Source organism: Hordeum vulgare, chromosome 6H (genome assembly GCF_904849725.1).
Source record: "Hordeum vulgare subsp. vulgare chromosome 6H, MorexV3_pseudomolecules_assembly, whole genome shotgun sequence".
Classification (NCBI taxonomy): domain Eukaryota; kingdom Viridiplantae; phylum Streptophyta; class Magnoliopsida; order Poales; family Poaceae; genus Hordeum; species Hordeum vulgare.
The window spans coordinates 130646633-130670305 of record NC_058523.1 but is presented as its reverse complement, the minus strand read 5'-3'; positions in this window follow the sequence as shown (position 1 = coordinate 130670305).

Genomic DNA, 23673 nt, shown 5'->3' with positions numbered 1-23673 from the left:
GTTAATCCTTTTATGCACCTTATTTTGCTTAGAACGACGGTAGCATTATGAGGTGATCTCTCACTAAAATTTCAAGACGAAATTGTGTTCTCCCCGACTGTGCACCGTTGGTACAGTTCGTCGTTTCGAGACACCACGTGATGATCGGGTGTGATAGACTCAACGTTCACATACAACGGGTGCAAAACAGTTGCGCACGCGGAACACTCGGGTTAAGCTTGACGAGCCTAGCATGTGCAGACATGGCCTCGGAACACATGAGACCGAAAGGTCGATCATGAATCATATAGTTGATATGATTAGCATAGGGATGCTTATCACTGAAACTACTCTCGACTCACGTGATGATCGGACTTGGGATAGTGTAAGTGGATCATGAACCACTCAAATGACTAGAGAGATGTACTTTTTGAGTGGGAGTTTAGCATATAATTTGATTAAGTTGAACTCTAATTATCTTGAACATAGTCTAAGTCCACTTTGAATATATTTGTGTTGTAGATCATGGCTCACGCGACAGTCATCCTGAATTTTAATACGTTCCTAGAGAAAGCTAAGTTGAAAGATGATGGAAGCAACTTTGTAGACTGGGCTCGTAATCTTAAGCTAATCTTACAAGCTGGGAAGAAGGATTATGTCCTTAATGCTGCGCTAGGAGATGAACCACCCGCTACGGATGATCAGGATGTTAAGAACGCTTGGTTAGCACGTAAGGAGGACTACTCAATAGTTCAATGTGCAGTCTTGTATGGCTTAGAACCGGGACTTCAACGTCGCTTTGAGCGTCATGGAGCATTTGAGATGTTCCAGGAGTTGGACTTTATCTTTCAGAAGAACGCCCGGATCGAGAGGTATGAGACCTCCGATAAATTCTATGCTTGCAAGATGGAGGAAAACTCGTCTCTCAGTGAACATGTGCTCAAAATGTCTGGGTACTCAAACCGTCTAGCTGAACTGGGGATTGAACTCCCGCAAGAAGCTATCATTGACAGAATCCTTCAATCACTGCCGCCAAGCTATAAAGGCTTTGTGTTGAACTACAACATGCAAGGGATGAACAAGTCTCCCGGCGAGTTGTTTGCGATGCTGAAAGTCGCAGAGTCTGAACTCCGTAAAGAGCATCAAGTGTTGATGGTGAGCAAGGCCACTAGTTTCAAGAGAAACGGCAAAGACAAGAAGGGCAATTCGAAGAAGAGCGGCAAGCCTGTTGCCAATCCGCCGAAGAAACCCAAGGCTGGACCTAAGCCTGAAACAGAGTGCTTCTATTGCAAGGGTATGGGTCACTGGAAGCGCAATTGCCCCCAAGTATCTGGCAGATAAGAAGGCGGGCAAAGAAAAATCAGGTATATTTGATATACATGTTATTGATGTGTACTTAACCGGCTCTCGTAGTAGTGCCTGGGTATTTGATACCGGTTCTGTTGCTCATACTTGCAACTCGAAGCAGGAACTGCGGAATAGACGAAGGCTGGCGAAAGACGAAGTGACGATGCGCGTAGGAAATGGTTCCAAGGTTGATGCAATCGCCGTCGGCACAGTGTCACTTCAGCTACCATCGGGATTAGCGATGAACTTAAATCATTGTTATTTAGTGCCTGCGTTGAGCATGAACATTATATCTGGATCTTGTTTATTGCGAGACGGTTACTCTTTTAAGTCTGAGAATAATGGTTGTTCTATTTCTATGAGTAACATCTTTTATGGTCATGCACCGAATGTGAGAGGATTGTTCATATTGGATCTTGATAGCGATACGCATATACATAACATTGAGACCAAAAGAGTTAGAGTAAACAATGATAGCGCCATATTTTTGTGGCACTGCCGCTTGGGTCATATTGGTGTAAAGCGCATGAAGAAACTCCATGCTGATGGAGTTTTGGAGTCACTTCACATTGATTCACTTGACACGTGCGAACCATGCCTCATGGGCAAGATGACTAAAACTCCGTTCTCCGGAACAATGGAGTGTGCAAGTGACTTGTTGGAAATCATACATACCGATGTGTGTGGTCCAATGAGCGTAGAGGCACGCGGCGGATATCGTTATTTTCTCACCTTCACTGACGATTTGAGTAGATATGGTTATGTCTACTTGATGAAGCACAAGTCTGAAACATTTGAAAAGTTCAAGCAATTTCAGAGTGAAGTGGAAAATCATCGTAACAAGAAGATCAAGTTCCTGCGGTCTGATCGTGGGGGTGAATATCTGAGTTTCGAGTTTGGTGCTCACTTAAGACAATGTGGAATTGTTTCGCAGTTAACACCGCCTGGAACACCACAGCGTAATGGTGTGTCCGAATGTCGTAATCGTACTTTGTTAGAGATGTTGCGATCTATGATGTCTCTTACTGATTTGCCGTTATCATTTTGGGGTTATGCATTAGAAACAGCTGCATTCACTTTAAATAGGGCACCATCAAAATCCGTTGAGACGACACCATACGAACTGTGGTATGGCAAAAGGCCAAAGTTGTCGTTTCTTAAAGTTTGGGGATGTGATGCTTATGTCAAAAAGCTTCAGCCTGAAAAGCTGGAACCCAAAGCGGAAAAATGCGTCTTCATAGGTTACCCAAAAGAGACAGTTGGGTACACCTTCTATCTCAAATCCGAGGGCAAAGTGTTTGTTTCTAAGAACGGAACTTTTCTCGAGAAGGAGTTTCTCTCGAGAGAATTGAGTGGGAGGAAGATAGAACTTGACGAGGTTGTCGAACCTCTCATCCCTCTGGATGGTGGCGCAGGGCAAGGGGAAACCTCTGTCATTGCGACGCCGGTTGAGGAGGAAGTTAATGATGATGATCATGAAACTCCAGTTCAAGTTTCTGTTGAACCACGCAGGTCGACGAGATCACGCGCTGCTCCAGAGTGGTACGGTAATCCCGTCTTATCAATCATGTTGTTAGGCAACAATGAACCTGCAAATTATGAAGAAGCAATGGTGGGCCCAGATTCCAACAAATGGCTAGAAGCCATGAAATCCGAGATAGGATCCATGTATGAGAACAAAGTGTAGACTTTGGAGATACTACCTGAGGGCCGCAAGGCTATTCAGAACAAATGGATCTTTAAGAAGAAGACGGACGCTGACGGTAATGTGACCGTTTATAAAGCTCGACTTGTGGCAAAGGGTTTTTCACAAGTTCCAGGAATTGACTACGATGAGACTTTCTCTCCCGTGGCAATGCTTAAGTCTGTCAGAATCATGTTAGCAATAGCTGCATTTTTTGATTATGAAATCTGGCAGATGGATGTCAAAACGGCGTTCCTTAACGGTTTCCTTAAGGAAGAGTTGTATATGATGCAACCCGAAGGTTTTGTCGATCCTAAAAGTGCTAACAAGGTGTGCAAGCTCCAGCGATCCATTTATGGACTGGTGCAAGCATCTCGGAGTTGGAACAAACGCTTTGATGAGGTCATCAAAGCATTTGGGTTTATACAAGTGGTTGGAGAATCTTGTATTTACAAGAAAGTGAGTGGGAGCTCTGTGGCGTTTCTAATATTATATGTAGATGACATATTACTGATTGGAAACAACGTAGAGCTTTTGGAGAGCATAAAAGGTTACTTGAATAAAAGTTTCTCTATGAAGGACCTAGGAGAAGCTACTTACATTCTAGGCATTAAGATCTATAGGGATAGATCAAAACGCCTAATAGGACTTTCACAAAGCACATACCTTGATAAAGTTTTGAAGAGGTTCAAAATGGAACAGTCCAAGAAAGGGTTCTTGCCAGTGTTACAAGGTACGAGATTGAGTAAGACTCAGTGCCCAGCAACTGATGAAGATAGAGAGCATATGCGCTCCGTCCCCTACGCTTCAGCCATAGGTTCTATCATGTATGCGATGCTGTGCACTAGACCGGATGTTAGCCTGGCCATAAGTATGGCAGGTAGGTTCTAGAGTAATCCAGGAGTGGATCACTGGACAGCGGTCAAGAATATCCTGAAGTACCTGAAAAGGACTAAGGAGATGTTTCTCGTGTATGCAGGTGACGAAGAGCTCGCCGTAAAAGGTTACGTCGATGCAAGCTTTGACACAGATCCGGACGACTCTAAGTCGCAAACCGGATACGTATTTATTCTTAATGGGGGTGCAGTAAGCTGGTGCAGTTCCAAGCAAAGCGTCGTAGCAGATTCTACATGTGAAGCGGAGTACATGGCTGCCTCGGAGGCGGCTAAGGAGGGTGTCTGGATGAAGCAGTTCATGACGGATCTTGGAGTGGTGCCAAGTGCACTGGATCCAATAACCTTGTTCTGTGACAACACTGGTGCCATTGCCTTAGCAAAGGAACCAAGGTATCACAAGAAGACCAGACACATCAAACGACGCTTCAACTTCATCCGCGACTACGTCGAGGAGGAGGACGTAAATATATGCAAAGTGCACACGGATCTGAATGTAGCAGACCCGCTGACTAAACCTCTTCCACGGCCAAAACTTGATCGACACCAGAACTGTATGGGTGTTAGATTTATTACAATGTAATTCACATGGTGATGTGAGGGCTAGATTATTGACTCTAGTGCAAGTGGGAGACTGTTGGAATTATGCCCTAGAGGCAATAATAAATGTATAGTTATTATTATAATTCCTGTATCAAGATAATAGTTTATTATCCATGCTATAATTGTATTGAATGAAGACTCATTTACATGTGTGGATACATAGACAAAACACCGTCCCTAGCATGCCTCTAGTTGGCTGGCCAGTTGATCAATGATAGTCAGTGTCTTCTGATTATGAACAAGGTGTTGTTGCTTGATAACTGGATCACGTCATTGGGAGAATCACGTGATGGACTAGACCCAAACTAATAGACGTAGCATGTTGATCGTGTCATTTTGTTGCTACTGTTTTCTGCGTGTCAAGTATTTATTCCTATGACCATGAGATCATATAACTTACTGACACCGGAGGAATGCTTTGTGTGTATCAAACGTCGCAACGTAACTGGGTGACTATAAAGATTCTCTACAGGTATCTCCGAAGGTGTTAGTTGAGTTAGTATGGATCAAGACTGGGATTTGTCACTCCGTGTGACGGAGAGGTATCTCGGGGCCCACTCGGTAATGCAACATCACACACAAGCCTTGCAAGCAATGTAACTTAGTGTAAGTTGCGGGATCTTGTATTACGGAACGAGTAAAGAGACTTGCCGGTAAACGAGATTGAAATAGGTATGCGGATACTGACGATCGAATCTCGGGCAAGTAACATACCGAAGGACAAAGGGAATGACATACGGGATTATACAAATCCTTGGCACTGAGGTTCAAACGATAAGATCTTCGTGGAAAATGTAGGATCCAATATGGGCATCCAGGTCCCGCTATTGGATATTGACCGAGGAGTCTCTCGGGTCATGTCTACATAGTTCTCGAACCCGTAGGGTCTCACACTTATGGTTCGACGTTGTTTTATGCGTATTTGAGTTATATGGTTGGTTACCGAATGTTGTTCGGAGTCCCGGATGAGATCACGGAAGTCACGAGGGTTTCCGGAATGGTTCGGAAACGAAGATTGATATATAGGATGACCTCATTTGATTACCGGAAGGTTTTCGGAGTTACCGGGAATGTACCGGTAATGACGAATGGGTTCCGGGAGTTCACCGGGGGGGCAACCCACCCCGGGGAAGCCCATAGGCTTTGGGGAGACACACCAGCCCTTAGTGGGCTGGTAGGACAGCCCCAAAGGGGCCTATGCGCCAAGGATAAGAAATCAAAGGAAAAGAAAAAAAAGAGGGAGGAGGTGGGAAGGGAGGAGGACTCCCTCCCACCAAACCTAGTCCAACTCGGTTTGGGGGGGGAGAGTCCTCCCCCTTGGCTCGGCCGACTCCTTGGGGGTCCTTGGACCCCAAGGCAAGGCCCCCCTCCCTCCTCCTATATATATGGAGCAATTAGGGCTGATTTGAGACAACTTTCTCACGGCTGCCCGACCACATACCTCCACGGTTTTTCCTCTAGATCGCGTTTCTGCGGAGCTCGGGTGGAGCCCTGCTGAGACAAGGTCATCACCAACCTCCGGAGCGCCGTCACGCTGCCGGAGAACTCTTCTACCTCTCCGTCTCTCTTGCTGGATCAAGAAGGCCAAGATCATCGTCGAGCTGTACGTGTGCTGAACGCGGAGGTGCCGTCCGTTCGGTACTAGATCGTGGGACTGATCGCGGGATTGTTCGCGGGGCGGATCGAGGGACGTGAGGACGTTCCACTACATCAACCGCGTTCTCTAAACGCTTCTGCTGTACGGTCTACAAGGGTATGTAGATCACTCATCCCCTCTCGTAGATGGACATCACCATGATAGGTCTTCGTGCGCGTAGGAAAATTTTTGTTTCCCATGCGACGTTCCCCAACAACGGGGCCATGGATGGGAGCGACGCGGATAACTGCACGAGGGGGTGTCTGAGATGTTGTGTGATGTTTTGAATACCCAATGCACAACTTTGATGTGGCACCTATGCAAAACCGTAAAATCCCCCATAGAGGTTCACGTCATGTAGTCCACTTACTTCTAGCGGGTGGAAGCATGTGTACACACGTGCTCAAACTTTCATATGGAATCTCATCCCATTATCTACACCGCAACACAGACCAAGATGAATCCACCTTGATCAAACCCCTCTCGCTGCTATTCAATGATAGGCCTGATGACCCACAAGTATAGGGGATCTATCATAGTCCTTTCGATAAGTAAGAGTGTTGAACCCAACGAGGAGCCGAAGGATCTGACAAGTGGTTTTCAGCAAGGTAATAACTGCAAGCACTGAAATTATCGGTAACAAGTAGTTGTGTGACAAGATGATTCGTAGAAAGTAGCAAGTAACAAAAGTAACAATGGTGCAGCAAAGTGGCCCAATCCCTTTTGTAGCAAGGGACAAGCCTGGACAAACTCTTATAGGAGGTAAAGCGCTCCCGAGGACACATGTGAATTTTTGTTAAGCTAGTTTTCATCAAGTTCATACGATTCACATTCGTTACTTTGATAGTTTGATATGTGGGCGGACCAGTGCTTGGGTGTTGCCCTTACTTGGACAAGCATCCCACTTATGATTAACCCCTCTCGCAAGCATCCGCAACTACGAAAGAAGAATTAAGACAAAGTCTAACCATAGCATTAAACTAATGGATCCAAATCAGCCCCTCCCGAAGCAACGCATAAACTAGAGTTTAAGCTTCTGTCACACTAGCAACCTATCATGTACTTACTACTTCCCAATGCCTTCCTCTAGGCCCAAATAATGGTGAAGTGTTATGTAGTCGACGTTCACATAACACCACTAGAGAAAAAACAACATACAACACATCAAAATATCGAACGAATACCAAATTCACATGACTACTTATAGCATGACTTATCCCATGTCCTCAGGAACAAAAGTAACTACTCACAAAGCATAATCATAATCATGACCAGAGAGGTAATGAGTAGCATCAAAGACCTGAACATATAATCTTCCACCAAGTAATCCTACTAGCATCAACTACAAAGAGAAATTAACACTACTAGCGACCTTACAAGTACCAATCGGAGTCGCGAGACGGAGATTGGTTACAAGAGATGAACTAGGGTTTGGAGATGAGATGGTGCTGATGAAGATGTTGATGGTGATGACTACCCTTCGACGAGAGGACTGTTGGTGATGACGATGGTGACGATTTCCCCCTCCGGGAGGGAAGTTTCCCCGGCAGGATCGTCCTTCGGGAGCTCTAGATTGGTTCTGCTCAAGTTCCGCCTCGTGGCGGTGGCGAATCCTCCCGAAAGCCTCCTCCTGATTTTTTCTGGAACGAAACCCCCCTTATAGAAAAAGATGGGAGCCAGAGGGCCAACAGGGAGCCCACAAGCCCCCTAGGCGCGGCCAGGGGGGTAGGCCGCACCTAGCAGTCTTGTGGCCTCCTGGTGGCTCCCCTCTGGTACTTCTTCCGCCCAGTATTTTTTATAAATTCCAAAATAATTCATGGTTGATTTTCATGGCTTTTGGAGTTGCGTAGAATGGGTATCTCAAACTTGCTCCTTTTTCAGGCCAGAATTCCAGCTGCCGGCATTCTCCCTCTTCATGTAAACCTTGTAAAACAAGAGAGAAAAGGCATAAGTATTGTACCGTGAATTGTAATAACAGCCCATAAAGTGATAAATATCAACATAAAAGCATGATGCAAATTGGACGTATCAACTCCCCCAAGCATAGACTTCGCTTGTCCTCAAGCAGAAACCGAGATCAATAGATAATCCCACATGTTCAGAGATAGAGGTGTCGACAAAACAAGGTACGGACATGCAGACATCATGATCATAATCAGAACAGCAATATCATCATATAATCTCTTATGCTAAAGTGATAATTCCATTATAAAGTAAAGTATGGTTCAAGAACCTTATTGAGAATTAACAACCAATAGCCTTTTGTCATTGAAGCAATTACAATTTATCATAACATCGGAAAGAGTCAAATAAGAGCTTGTAAAGAAAATCCACATACTCAATCATCCTTTCGTCTCCTATAATTGCTAAAACTCACGTGGTACTCATGAGATCAAAGTTTCAGTTGGACACAGAGAAATATAGGGGCTTATCGTTTCGCCTCCCAACTACTTACCTCAAGGGTAATATCAACAATAATAATTCATGAATACTTACTTCCAAGTTGACATATGAATATAGATCTTTCCCTAGCATATGACGTTAGCCAAGATAAAGGCGAAATAAGGAATTGATGTCGATCACCATGACACTTTTAAGGGAAAAAAGTAAAGGTACAAGATAGGCCATTCGTAGAGGGAAGCAGAGGTTGTCATGCGCTTTTGAGCTTTGGATGTGTGACCTCTCAGTGTGGAGGAACGTCATTTTATATTGCCTCCTGTGATAAAGAACTTTATTATGCAGTCTGTCGCTTTTATGTCTTCCTCATCACAGGTTCATACAAAGCTTATTTTCCATACACTAATAGATCATACATATTTAGGGAGCAATTTTTATTGCTTGCACCGATGAAAACTTACTTGAAGGATCTTCTTCAATCCATAGGTAGGTATGGTGGACTCTCATGGGAAAAGTGGGTTGAAGATTTATGGATGCACAAGTAGAATCTCTACTTAGTGTGGAAGTTTTGGCTGCTACGAGGTGGAAGCAAGCGTCACATTCTAAGGGATCTCTAGTCATATAACATTGTTCGGAACCAAGCAAAAATAATTCATTATGTTGTCTTCCTTGTCCAACATCTACTTCTAAGCATGTAATAGTTCAATGAGTATTCACAATCATAGACGGTGTCAAAGATGATATATTTATATGTGATCCTCTCTTTCTTTATTACTTCCTATTAATTGCAGCAATGACCAAGGTCTACGTTTGTCCACCCACAACAAGTTTCAATCAACATTCTTTTTATATGTGAAGCCATCACTTCCCATAAGATCATTACATGATCTTTCATGCTTTTGTTCTTTTATCATTCTTTTTTTTCAGATCATGGCATGAGGCAAGGCCCTTAACTAAAACACTCTTTATTATATGACTCACGAGCTCGAATACATTGGGGGTGACACAAAGCAAAACTCAAGCCTAGAACACTAAGAACTTTATTCTACTAGAGAAGGATAAAACCAAAAAGGAACGAACTAAGAAAAGGTAAAGGCAAAAGATTTGATGGTGATACCATACCGGGGCAACTCCCCCAAGCTTGGCACGAGCCAAGGGGATTGCCCATACCCGTGCTTAATTGTCTTCCTTTGAAGGTGATGGTGGTGGAGTTGTCGCAACCTGGGTTTGATCCTCCATCTTCCAAGGCATAGGTGATCCATCATGGAAACATGATCGAGTCTCCGGAATCCTCAAATCTGCAGCCAACCGTATTGATTTAAATCTATACTCATACTCACAGTTTTGGTTCTACAGGTCATAGATCTAGGCTTGGAGGTGATCAATTCTGTCATAGAGACTGGAGAGGTGCTTCCCGATGTCATTGGCATCGATCTTGTGCTTGTTGGTGAACTTCCTGGTCATCATGTGGTTGGCGTTGAGTCCGCGTTCCACCATCCCTAGGCACTTGAAGACTTGCTGATCCATTGCTTCGAGCCTTGCCTCCACGCTTCCGGTCTTCTTGGGCCCCTCAAGATCACGGACGTGCAGCACCCCCTCACGCATCTCGATAGATTGAGGGTGTTGCAGCACTCCTACGAGGTAGGGATTGATGACCTTCTCAAAGAACTTGTCCTTCAAAGCTTTTGGGGACGCCATAGCGATCTAGATCTGTCTGCACAACAGCTCGAAACGAAAACAAAGGAAATTTGCATGATACGAGGGTCAGACCTTTCGGAAGAATATATAATGATTTTTTCCTGACCAGAAGGAGTACTCTGCAAGAAAACGGAGTCCGGGAGGCACACGAGGTGCCCACAAGCCCCCTAGGAGCGACCAGAGGGTAGGCCACGCCTAGCAGGCTTGTCGCCTCCTCGTGCGCTTTTCGGACAACTTTAAATTTTTCTATTTTTCTAAAAATTCCAAAACGGAGAAAAATTCCTACTGGAAAAGTTTGGAGTCGGTTTACTTACCGAATCACATACCTCTTCATTTTCGGAGTTTGGAACGGGCTGATAAATATCCCTTACATAGTCCTCGGGAGTTATGGTATTAATAACATTGCTTTCAACATTTATGGGAGTACCTGAGATATAATGCTTGATTCTTTGCCCATTTACCACTCTCGGAAAATTACCTTCCGTATTGTTGATCTTGATGGCGCCGGAACGATATACTTCCTCAACAATGTAAGGACCTTCCCATTTAGAGAGAAGCTTGCCTGCAAAAAATCTTAAACGAGAATGGTATAGCAAGACATAATCACCTACATTGAACTCACGTTTTTGTATCCTTTTATCATGCCACCTCTTAACCCTTTCTTTAAACAACTTGGCATTTTCATATGCCTGAGCTCTCAATTAATCAAGTGAGCTAATATCAAATAACCTCTTCTCTCCAGCAAGTTTGAAATCAAAGTTGAGCTCTTTGATTACCCAATAAGCCTTATGCTCTAGCTCAAGAGGTAAATGACATGCTTTACCGTAAACCATTTTGTATGGAGACATGCCCGTGTGATTCTTATAAGAAGTTCTATAAGCCCACAGTGCATCATCAAGCTTCTTAGACCAATTCTTTTTAAACCTATTAATAGTCTTTTGCAGAATTACTTTAATCTCTCCATTATTTAGCTCTACTTCACCACTGGACTGAGGATGATGTTGGGTAACATAGCATAAATTCAAAAAAATTCCTACGCATATTCAGATCTTCCTATGGAGAGACTAGCAATGAGAGAGGGGTGAGAGCATTTTCATACCTTTGAAGATCCCTAAGCGGAAGCATTGCTAGAACACGGTTGACGGAGTTGTACTCGTGGTGATTCAGATCGCGGTGTGATTCCGATCTAGTGCCGAACTACAGCACCTCCTCGTTCAACACACGTGCAGCCCAGTGACGTCTCCCGCACCTTGATCCAGCAAGGAGGAGGGAGAGGTTGGGGAAGAACTCCAGCAGCACGACGGCATGGTGTCGATGGAGAGACGAGGTCTCCCGGCAGGGCTTCGCCAAGCACCGGCACAGAAGAAGAGGAGGAAGAAGGGCAGGGCTGCGCCGAGGGAGAGGCAAAAGTCAGTTTCCCAATGGCCAAAAGTGCCCACTATATATAGGGGAGGGAGGGGCTGTGCCCCCTTGAGGGTTTCCCTCTCCTGGGGGGCGGCAGCCCTAGATGGGGCTAGTGCGGCGGCCAAGGGGGGGAGGAGGGGTGGCGCACCCCTCTGGTGGGCCTTAGGCCCACCTGCGCTAGGGTTTCCCCCCCTCTCCCCTCTTCCCATGCCATGGGCTGATTGCCGGGGCGCACCATCCCACCTAGGGGCTGGTTCCCTCCCCCACTTGGCCCATCTAGCCTCCCGGGGTCGTTGCCCCTCTTCGGTGGTCCCGGTGGTCCCGGTACGTCACCGGTGATGCCTGAAACACTTCCGGTGTCCGAAACCAACGTCCTATATATCAATATTTACCTCCAGACCATTCTGGAGCTCCTCGTGACGTCCGGGATCTCATCCGGGACTCCTAACAACTTTCGATAACCTCGTATAACAATTCCCTATAACCCTAGCGTCATCAAACCTTAAGTGTGTAGACCCTGCAAGTTCGGGAGATAGGCAGACATGACCGAGACACCTCTCCGGTCAATAACCATCAGCGGGGTCTAGATACTCATGGTGGCTCCCACTTGCTCCATGATGATCTCATCGGATGAACCACGATGTCAAGGATTCAATCAATCCCGTATACAATTCCCTTTGTTTGTCGATATAGAACTTGCCTGAGATTCGATCGTCGGTATACCTATACCTTGTTCGATCTCATTACCGGTAAGTCTCTTTACTCGTTCCGTAGCACGTCATCGTGTGACTAACTCCTTAGTCACATTGAGCTCAAGATTATGTTCTACCGAGTGGGCCGAGAGATACCTCTCCATCACACGGAGTGACAAATCCTGATCTGGATTCGTACCAACCCAACAGACACTTTCAGAGATACCCATAGTGCACATTTATAGTCACCCAGTTACGTTGTGACGTTTGATACACCTAAAGAACTCCTACGGTATCCGGGAGTTGCACAATCTCACGGTCGAAGGAAAAGACACTTGACATTAGAAAAGCTTTACCATACGAATAATACGATCTAGTGCTATGCTTGGGATTGGGTCTTGTCCATCACATCATTCTCCCAATGATGTGATCCCGTTATCAATGACATCTAATGCCCATGACCAGGAAACCATGATCACCTATTGACTAACGATCTAGCCAACTAGAGGCTTGCTAGGGACACATTCTGATTTATTTATTCACACATGTATTACTGTTTCCTGTTAATACAATTATAGCATGAACAATAGACGATTATCATGACCAAGGAAATATGATAATAACCATTTTATTATTGCCTCTAAGGCATATTTCCAAGAGTCTCCCACTTGCACTAGAGTCAATAATCCAGTTACATTGTGATGTATCGAACACCCATAGCATTATGGTGTTGATCATGTTTTTCTCGTGGAAGAGGTTTAGTCAACGGGTCTGCAACATTCAGATCCGTGTGTACTTTACAAATCTCTATTACTCCACTCTGGACATGGTCCTGGATGGAGTTGTAGCGGCGTTTGATGTGCTTCGTCTTCCGGTGAAACCTGGGATCCTTGGCTTTGGCAATGGCCCCAGTGTTATCAAAGAAGAGTGTCATTGGACCTGACGAGCTTGGAACCACTCCAAGGTCGGTGATGAGCTTCTTCATCCAAATTCCTTCATGAGCTGCTTCTGAAGCAGCTATGTACTCCGCTTCACATGTAGATGCTGCCACGACTTCTTGCTTGCTGCTGCACCAGCTCACTGCCCCACCATTCAAAACATATACGTATCCGGTCTGTGACTTAGAGTCATCCGGATCTGTGTCGAAGCTAGCGTCGACGTAACCCTTTACGACGAGCTCTTCGTCACCTCCAGAAACGAGAAACATTTCCTTAGTCCTTTTCAGGTACTTAAGGATATTCTTGACCGCTGTCCAGTGTTCCATACCGGAATCACTTTGGTACCTCCCTACCAAACTTATGGCAAGGTTTATATCACGTCTGGTACACAGCATGGCATACATAAGAGAGCCTACGGATGAAGCGTAGGGGACAAAACTCATCTTCTCTCTATCTTCTGCCGTGGTCGGCGACTAAGTCTTACTCAATCTCATACCTTGCAAAACTAGCAAGAACCCTTTCTTTGAGTTTTCCATATTGAACTTCTTCAATATCTTGTCAAGGTATGTACTTCGCGAAAGACCTATGAGGCGTCTCGATCTATCTCTATAGATCTTGATGCCTAATATGTATGCAGCTTCTCCAAGGTCCTTCATTGAAAAACTCTTGTTCAAATAGGCCTTTATGCTCTCCAACATTTCTGTATTGTTCCCCATCAATAATATGTCATCCACATACAGTATGAGGAAAGCTATAGAGCTCCCACTCACTTTCTTGTATAGACATGCTTCTCCATAAACCTGTATGAACCCAAACGCTTTAATCACCTCAATTAAGGAATGTTCCAACTCCGAGATGCTTGCACCAGCCCATAGATGGAGCGCTGGAGCTTGCACACTTTGTTAGCACTCTTAGGGTCAACAAAACCTTCTGGTTACATCATATACAACTCTTCCTTAAGGTTCCCATGAAGGAACGCGGTTTGGACGTCCATTTGCCAAATTTCATAATCATAAAAGGCGGCAATTGCTAACATGATTCGGACTGATTTCAGCTTCGCTACGGGAGAGAAAGTCTCTTCGTAGTCAACTCCTTGAATTTTTCGAAAACCCTTTGCGACAAGTCGAGCTTTGTAAACGGTTACATTACCGTTTGCATCAGTCTTCTTCTTGAAAGTTCATTTATTTTCTATGGCTCGCCGGTCATCGGGCAAGTCCACCAAAGTCCATACTTTGTTCTCATACATGGATCCTATCTCGGATTTCATAGCTTCAAACCATTTGTTGGATTCCGGGCCCGCCATCGCTTCTTCATAGTTCGAACGTTCACCGTTGTCTAACAACATGATTTCCATCACAGGGTAGCCGTACCACTCTTGTGCGGAGCGTGCCCTTGTGGACCTTCGCGGTTCAGTAGTAACTTGATCCGAAGCTTCATGATCATTATCATTAACTTCCTCTTCAGTTGGTGTAGGAACCACAGGAACAACTTCCTGCGCTGCGCTACTATCCTGTTCGAGAGGGGGTGTAATTACCACATCAAGTTCTACCTTCCTCCCACTTACTTCTTTTGAGAGAAACTCTTTCTCTAGAAAGGATCCGTTCTTGGCAACAAAGGTTTTACCTTCGGATCTAAGATAGAAGGTATACCCAATAGTTTCCTTAGGGTATCGTATGAATACGCATTTCTCCGCTTTGGGTTCGAGGTTTTCTGGTTGAAGTTTCTTCACATAAGCATCGCAGCCCTAAACTTTAAGAAACGACAACTTAGGTTTCTTGCCAAACAATAGTTCATATGGTGTCGTCTCAACGGATTTAGACGGTGCCCTATTTAAAGTGAATGTTGTAGTTTCTAATGCGTATCCCCAAAATGATAGCGGTAAATCGGTAAGAGACATCATAGATTGTACCATATCTAATAAAGTGCGATTACGACGTTTAGACACTCCGTTGCATTGCGGTGTGCCAGGGGGCGTCAGTTGTGAAACGATTCCACACTTCCTTAGGTGTGTGCCAAACTCATGACTCAAATATTCTCCTCCACGATCATATCGTAGACACTTAATTTTTCTGTCACGTTGATTCTCGACCTCACTCTAAAATTCCTTGAACTTTTCAAATGTCTCAGATTTGTGCTTCATCAAGTAGATATACCCATACCTACTCAAATCATCGGTGAGAGTGAGAACATAACGTTCATTGGACCACACACATCAGTATGTATTATTTCCAATAAGTCGGTTGCTCTCTCCATTATTCCTAAGAATGGAGTCTTAGTCATCTTGCCCATGAGGCACGGTTCGCATGTGTCAAATGATTCAAAATCAAGAGACTCTAATAGTCCATCAGTATGGAGCTTCTTCATGCGCTTAATGCCGATATGACCAAGGCGGCAGTGCCACAAGTATGTGGGACTATCATTATCAACTTTACATCTTTTGGTACTCACACTATGAATATGCGTAACATCACGATCAAGATTCATCACGAATAAACCATTCACCAGCGGAGGATGACCATAAAACATATCACTCATATAAATAGAACAACCATTATTCTCTGACTTAAATGAGTAGCCGTCTCGCATTAAGCAAGACCCAGATACAATGTTCATGCTTAAAGCTGGTACTAAATAACAATTATTAAGGTTTAAAACTAATCCCGATGGTAGATGTAGAGGTAACGTGCCGACGACGATCACATCGACCTTGGAGCCATTCCCGACGTGTATCGTCACCTCGTCCTTTGCCAGTCTCCGCTTATTCCGCAGTTCGTGCTTTGAGTTGCAAATGTGAGCAACAGCACCGGTATCAAATACCCAGGAGCTACTACGAGCGCTGGTAAGGTACATATCAATAACATGTATATCACATATACCTTTAACGTTGCCGGCCTTCTTGTCCACTAAGTATTTGGGGCAGTTCCGCTTCTAGTGACCCTTTCCCTTGCAATAGAAGCACTCAGTCTCAGGCTTGGGTCCATTCTTTTTCTTCTTCCCGGTATCTGGCTTACCGGGCGCGGCAACGGCTTAGCCGTCTTTCTTGAAGTTCTTCTTACCCTTGCCCTTCTTGAAACTAATGGTCTTGTTGACCATCAACACTTGGTGCTCTTTCTTGATTTCTACTTCTGCAGACTTGAGCATCGAGTACAACTCGGGAATGGTCTTCTCCATCCCTTGCATGTTGTAGTTAAGCACAAAGCCTTTGTAGCTTTGTGGGAGAGACTAGAGGATTCTGTCAATTATAGCATCATCCGGAAGTTCGACTCCAAGTGAAGTCAGACGACCGTGTAACCCAGACATTTTGAGTATGTGCTCACTGACAGAACTGTTCTCCTCCATCTTACAGCTAAAGAACTTGTCGGAGACTTCATATCTCTCGACACGGGCATGAGCCTTAAAAACTAGCTTCAGCTCTTGGAACATCTCATATGCACTGTGTTGCTCAAAATGCCTTTGGAGCCCCGTTTCTAAACTGTATAACATGCCACACCTAACCACAGAGTAGTCATCACTCCGCGTTTGCCAGACGTTCAGAATGTCCTGGGCTGCTGCAGGAGCGGGAGGGTCACCTAGCGGCACATCAAGGACATAAGCCTTTTTAGATGCTTCAAGGATGCGCTTCAAGTTGCGAACCTAGTCCGCATAGTTGCTACCATCATCTTCCAGCTTGTTTTTCTCTAGGAATGCGTTGAAATTGAGGTTGACGTTGGCCATCTACAATATTTATAAAGACAACTTTTAGACTAAGTTCATGACAATTAAGTTCATTTAATCAAATTAAGTATGAACTCCCACTTAAATTGACATCCCTCTAGTCATCTAAGTGATACATGATCCATGTCGACTAACCCGTGTCCGATCATCACGTGAGACGGACTAGTCACCATGGTGAGCAACTTCATGCTGATCATACTCAACCATACGATTCATGTTCGACCATTCGGTCTCTTGTATTCGAGGTCATGTCTGTACATGCTAAGCTCGTCGAGTCAACCTAGGTGTTTCGCGTGTGTAAATCTGGCTTACACCCGTTGTATGCGAACGTTAGAATCTATCACACCCGATCATCACGTGGTGCTTCGAGACAACGATCCTTCGCAACGGTGCACACTTAGGGGAATACGCTCCCAAAATTTTTAGAGGGATCATCTTATTATGCTACCGTCGTTCTAAGCAATAAGATGAAAAACATGATAAACATCACAATGCAATCATATAGTGACATGGTATGGCCATTATCATCTTTGCTCTTTCGATCTGCATCTTCAGGCATCGCATGATCATTATCGTCACCAGCGTGACACCATGATCTCCATCATCATGATCTCCATCATCGTGTCTCCGTGAAGTCGTCACGCCAACTACTACTATCACTACTACTATAGCTAACCGTTAGCAATGAAGTAAAAGTAGTAAGCACATGGCGTTGCATCTCATACAATAAATTAAGACAACTCCTATGACTCCTGCCGGTTGTCATACTCATCGACATGCAAGTCGTGAAACCTATTACAATAACATGATCATCTCATACATCATACATGCAACATCACAACTTTGGCCATATCACATCACATGTCAAACCCTGCAAAACCAAGTTAGACGTCCTCTAATTGTTGTTGCAAGTTTTACGTGGCTGATTTGGGTTTCTAGCAAGAACGCCTTCTTACCTACGTGACAGCCACAGCGATGATATGCCAAAGCTATTTACCCTTCGTAAGGACCCTTTTCATCAAATCCAATCCGACTAGAGTAGGAGAGACAGACACCCGCTAGCCACCTTTATGCACGGTGTGCATGTCTGTCGGTGGAACCTGTCTCACGTAAGCGTACGTGTAAGGTCGGTCAGGGCCGCTTCATCCCACAATAACACCAGAAAATAATAAGACTAGTAGCGGCAAGCAATTGACAAATCATCGCACATAACCTTTTGTGTTCTACTCGTGCATAGAATCTACGAATAGAAAACCTGGCTCGGATGCCACTGTTGGGTAACGTAGCATAAATTCAAAAACAATCCTATGCATATTCAGATCTTCCTATGGAGAGACCAGCAACGAGAGAGGGGTGAGAGCATCTTCATACCTTTGAAGATCGCTAAGCGGAAGCATTGCAAGAACGCGGTTGATGGAGTCATACTCGTGGCGATTCAGATCGCGGTGTGATTCCGATCTAGTGCCAAACTACGGCAGCTCCGCGTTCAACACACGTGCAGCCCGGTGACGTCTCCCGCACCTTGATCCAGCAAGGAGGAGGGAGAGGTTGGGGAAGAACTCCAGCAGCACGACGGCGTGGTGTCGATGGAGAGACGAGGTCTCCCGGCAAGGCTTCGCCAATCACCGGTAGAGAGAGGAGGAAGAAGGGCAGGGTTGCGCCGAGGGAGAGGCAAAAGTCTGTTTCCCAATGGCCAAAAGTGCCCACTATATATAGGGGGGAGGGGCTGTGCCCCCTTGAGGGTTTCCCTCTCTTGGGGAGGCGGCAGCCCTAGATGGGGCTGGTGCGACGTCCAAGGGGGGGAGGAGGGGTGGCGCACCCCTCTCGTAGGCCTTAGGCCCACCTTCCCCCCCCTCCCCTCTTCCTGCGCCATGGGCTGAGTGGGGGGGCGCACCAGCCCACCTAGGGGCTGGATCCCTCCCCCACTTGGCCCATCTAGCCTCCCGGGGTCGTTGTCCCCCTTCGGTGTATCCCCGGGGCCACCTCCGGTGGTCCCGGTGGTCACGGTACGTTACCGGTGATGCCCGAAACACTTCCGGTGTCCGAAACCATCCGTCCTACATATCAATCTTTACCTCCGGACCATTCCGGAGCTCCTCGTGACGTCCGGGAACTCATCCGAGACTCCGAACAACTTTTGATAACCTCGTATAACAATTCCCTATAACCCTACCGTCATCGAACCTTAAGTGTGTAGACCCTACGGGTTCGGGAGACATGCAGACATGACCGAGACACCTCTCCGGTCAATAACCATCAGCGGGGTCTGGATACCCATGGTGGCTCCCACTTGCTCCACGATGATCTCATCGGATGAACCACGATGTCAAGGATCCAATCAATCTCGTATACAATTCCCTTTGTCTGTCGGTATAGAACTTGCCCGAGATTCGATCGTCGGTATACCTATACCTTGTTCAATCTCGTTACCGGTAAGTCTCTTTACTCGTTCTGTAGCACGTCATCGTGTGACTAACTCCTTAGTCACGTTGAGCTCATGATGATGTTCTACCGAGTGGGCCCAGAGATACCTCTCCGTCACACGGAGTGACAAATCCCGATCTCGATTCGTACCAACCCAACAGACACTTTCAGAGATACCCATAGTGCACCATTATAGTCACCCAGTTAAGTTGTGACGTTTGATACACCCAAAGCACTCCTACGGTATCCGGGAGTTCTACAATCTCACGGTCGAAGGAAAAGACACTTGACAATAGAAAAGCTTTAGCATACGAACAATACGATCTAGTGCTATGCTGGGGATTGGGTCTTGTCCATCACATCATTCTCCCAATGATGTGATCCCGTTATCAATGACATCTAATGCCCATGACTAGGAAACCATGATCATCTATTGACTAACGAGCTAGCCCACTAGAGGCTTGCTAGGGACACATTGTGATCTATTTACTCACACATGTATTACTGTTTCCTGTTAATACAATTGTAGCATGAACAATAGACGATTATCATGAACAAGGAAATATGATAATAACCATTTTATTATTGCCTCTAGGGCATATTTCCAACAGATGATAGGGAGATGCAACTCTATGGTTGAAATCATACTTAGCAAGCGTTTTACGGAAAGCACCATGAATGAAATGTGAACCACCATCGGTCATTAGATATCTAGGGACTCCAAATCTAGGGAAAATAACTTCTTTAAGCATCCTGATAGAGGTGTTGTGATCAGCACTAGTAGTTGGGATAGCTTCTACCCACTTAGTAACGTAATCAACAACAACTAGGATATGAGTATACCCATTGGATTTGGGAAAAGGTCCCATATAATCAAAACCCCAAACATCAAATGGTTCAATGACAAGTGAATAATTGATATGCATTTCCTGACGTTTACTGATATTACCTATTCTTTGACATTCATCACAAGACAAGACAAACTTACGGGCATCCTTGAAGAGAGTAGGCCAATAGAAACCTGATTGCAATACCTTGTGTGCAGTTCTATCTCCCCCATGGTGTCCTCCGTAAGCCTCGGAGTGACACTTCTATAGGTTCTGTCCTTGTTCATGCTCAGGTACACAACTTCTAATAACACCATCTACTCCTTCTTTATAAAGGTGAGGATCATCCCAAAAGTAATGTCTCAAATCAAAGAAGAATTTCTTCTTTTGCTGGTAAGTGAAGCTAGGTGGTATATATTTGGCAACGATATAATTTGCATAATCAGCATACCATGGTGTACTACGTGAAGCATTGATGACATTCAATTGCTCATCAGGAAAGCTATCATCAATAGGTTGTGGGTCATCAAGAACATTCTCCAACCTAGACAAGTTATCTGCTACGGGGTTCTCAGCACCCTTCCTATCAACAACATGCAAATCAAATTCTTGTAGCAAGAGAACCCATCTGATAAGTCTAGGTTTAGCATGTTTCTTTTCCATGAGATATTTAATAGCAGCATGATCAGTGTGAATAGTGACTTTGGAATCAACTATGTAAGATCTGAACTTTTCACATGCAAACACGACTGCTAAAAATTCCTTTTCAGTAGTAGCATAGTTTCTTTGGGCACTGTCTAGAGTTTTACTAGCATAATGAATAACATTCAACTTCTTATCAACTCTTTGTCCTAGAACAGCACCAACAGCATAATCACTAGCATCACACATAATTTCAAAAGGTAGGTTCCAATAAGGTGGTTGAACAATAGGTGCGGTTATCAAGGCCTTCGTAAGTATTTCAAATGCTTCCTCACAATCATCGTAAAAAAACAAATGGAATATCCTTTTGCAAGAGATTGGTGAGAGGCCTAGAAATCTTAGAGAAGTCTTTAATGAACCTTCTATAGAAACCAACATGACCAAGGAAACTTCTTATACCTTTGATGTCCGTAGGGCATGGCATTTTCTCGATCGCATCAACCTTATCCTTATCGACTTCAATACCTCTTTCAGAAATTTTATGTCCTAAGACGATGCCTTCATTAACCATAAAGTAGCACTTCTCCCAATTCAAGACAAGGTTGGTATCTTTACATCTCTACAAAACTCGATCAAGGTTGTTGAGGCAATCATCAAAAGAAGACCGTAAACAGAGAAGTCGTCCATGAAAACCTCAACAATCTTTTCAGAAAAGTCAGAGAATATAGACATCATACATCTTTGAAAGGTAGCAGGTGCATTACGTAAGCCAAAAGGCATAGTTCTATAAGCAAAGGTACCGAAAGGGCAGGTAAAAGTGGTTTTCTCCTGATCAGATTGTGCAACAGGTATTTGGGAGAAACCATAATAACCATCTAGAAAGCAGAAGTGTGTGTGTTTAGACAACCTTTCTAGCATTTGGTCAATAAAAGGCAAAGGGTAATGATCTTTCCTGGTGGCTTTATTCAATTTCCTAAAATCAATCACCATCCTATAGCCAGTAATAATCCTCTGTGGGATCAATTCTTCTTTATCATTAGGGACAACGGTAATACCTCCTTTCTTGGGGACGCAATGCACCGGACTTACCCAATCACTATGAGCAACATGATAGATAATACCTGCTTCCAGGAGCTTTAGTATTTCTTTTCTTACTACCTCTTTCATCTTAGGATTTAATCTCCGTTGATGATCAACAACTGGTTTGGAATCATGATCGTTTTTCATTTTGTGCTGGCATAGAGTGGGACTAATGCCCTTAAGATCATCAGGAGTATATCCAATAGCAGCACGGTGCTTCCTCAGAGTTTTCAATAATTTCTTTTCTTCATGCTCTGAAAGGCTAGCACTAATAATAACAGGATGTATCTCTTTTTCATCAAGATAAGCATACTTAAGCGTATCAGGTAACTATTTAAGCTCAAACACAGGATCACCCTTCGGTGGGGGTGGATCTCCAAGTAGTTCAAGAGGCAAATTATTCTTAAGGATAGGATGTTGTTCAAAGATAACTCTATTTATCTCATTCCTTTCATCCATATACATATCATTTTCATGCTCAATCAGGTATTTCCTAAAGGATCAGTACGAGGCACAACAATAGAAGCTAGGGCAATAATTTCATCCTTACTAGACAATTCTTTTTCACGAGGTTGTCTACCAAACTTGGAGAAACTGAATTCATGTGACACACCTTCAAAGCCAACAATGACAATTTGCTTCTCACAGTCAATATGAGCATTGACAGTATTGAGGAAAGGTCTGCCAAATATGATGGGACAAAAGCTATCTTGAGTTGTAGCAAGAACGAGAAAATCAGGAGGATACTTAGTTTTACCACACAAGACTTCAACATCTCTAACAATTCCCAAAGGGAAGATTGTATCTCTATTGGCAAGCTGAATAGTGACATCAATAGGTTCCATCTCGACAGGTGCAATCTCGTCTTTAATTCCATCATATAAATATTGAGGTATTGCACTAACACTAGCACCCACTTCACATAAACCATGATAACAATGATCTCCTATCTTAAGAGAAACAACAGGCATGCCAACAAGAGGCCTATGTTTGTCTCTAGCATGAGGTTTAGCAATTCTAGCAGCATCTTCACAGAAGTGAATATCATGGCCATCAACATTGTCGGTCAGGAGATCTTTGATAATAGCAATAATAGGTTCAACTTTAATTTTCTCACGGGGTGTAGGTGTTCTAATGTAGCCCCTACGTATCACAATTGAAGCTTTAGAATGATCCTTTATTCTAACAGGGAAAGGTGGTCTCTCAATGTAAGCACTAGGAACAATAGGATCATTATAAGCAATGACTTTCTCTTCAACTGTATTGGGTTTAACCACATTGACTTCTAAGGGAGGATGATATTTAAACCACTTCTCTTTAGGGAGATTAATATGAGCATCAAATGATTCACATAATGAAGCTACCATCTCAGAGTCAAGTCCATGTTTAGCGCTAAAATCACAAAAAGTATTTGTTTCAACGAAGGATTTAACGCAATCGAACTTAAGATTCATACCTGACTCCTTACCTTCATCAAACTCCCAATCTTCAGAGTTGCATTTAATTCTTTCCAATAAATTCGATTTGAACACAATATCTCTCTTCATAAAAGAACCGGTACAAGAAGTGTCAAGCATGGTGCGATTATCATGAGAAAGCCGAGCATAAAAGTTCTGAATAATAATTTCTCTCGAGAGCTCATGGTTGGGGCATGAATATAACATTGACTTAAGCCTCCCCCAAGCTTGAGCGATACTTTCTCTGTCACGAGGCCA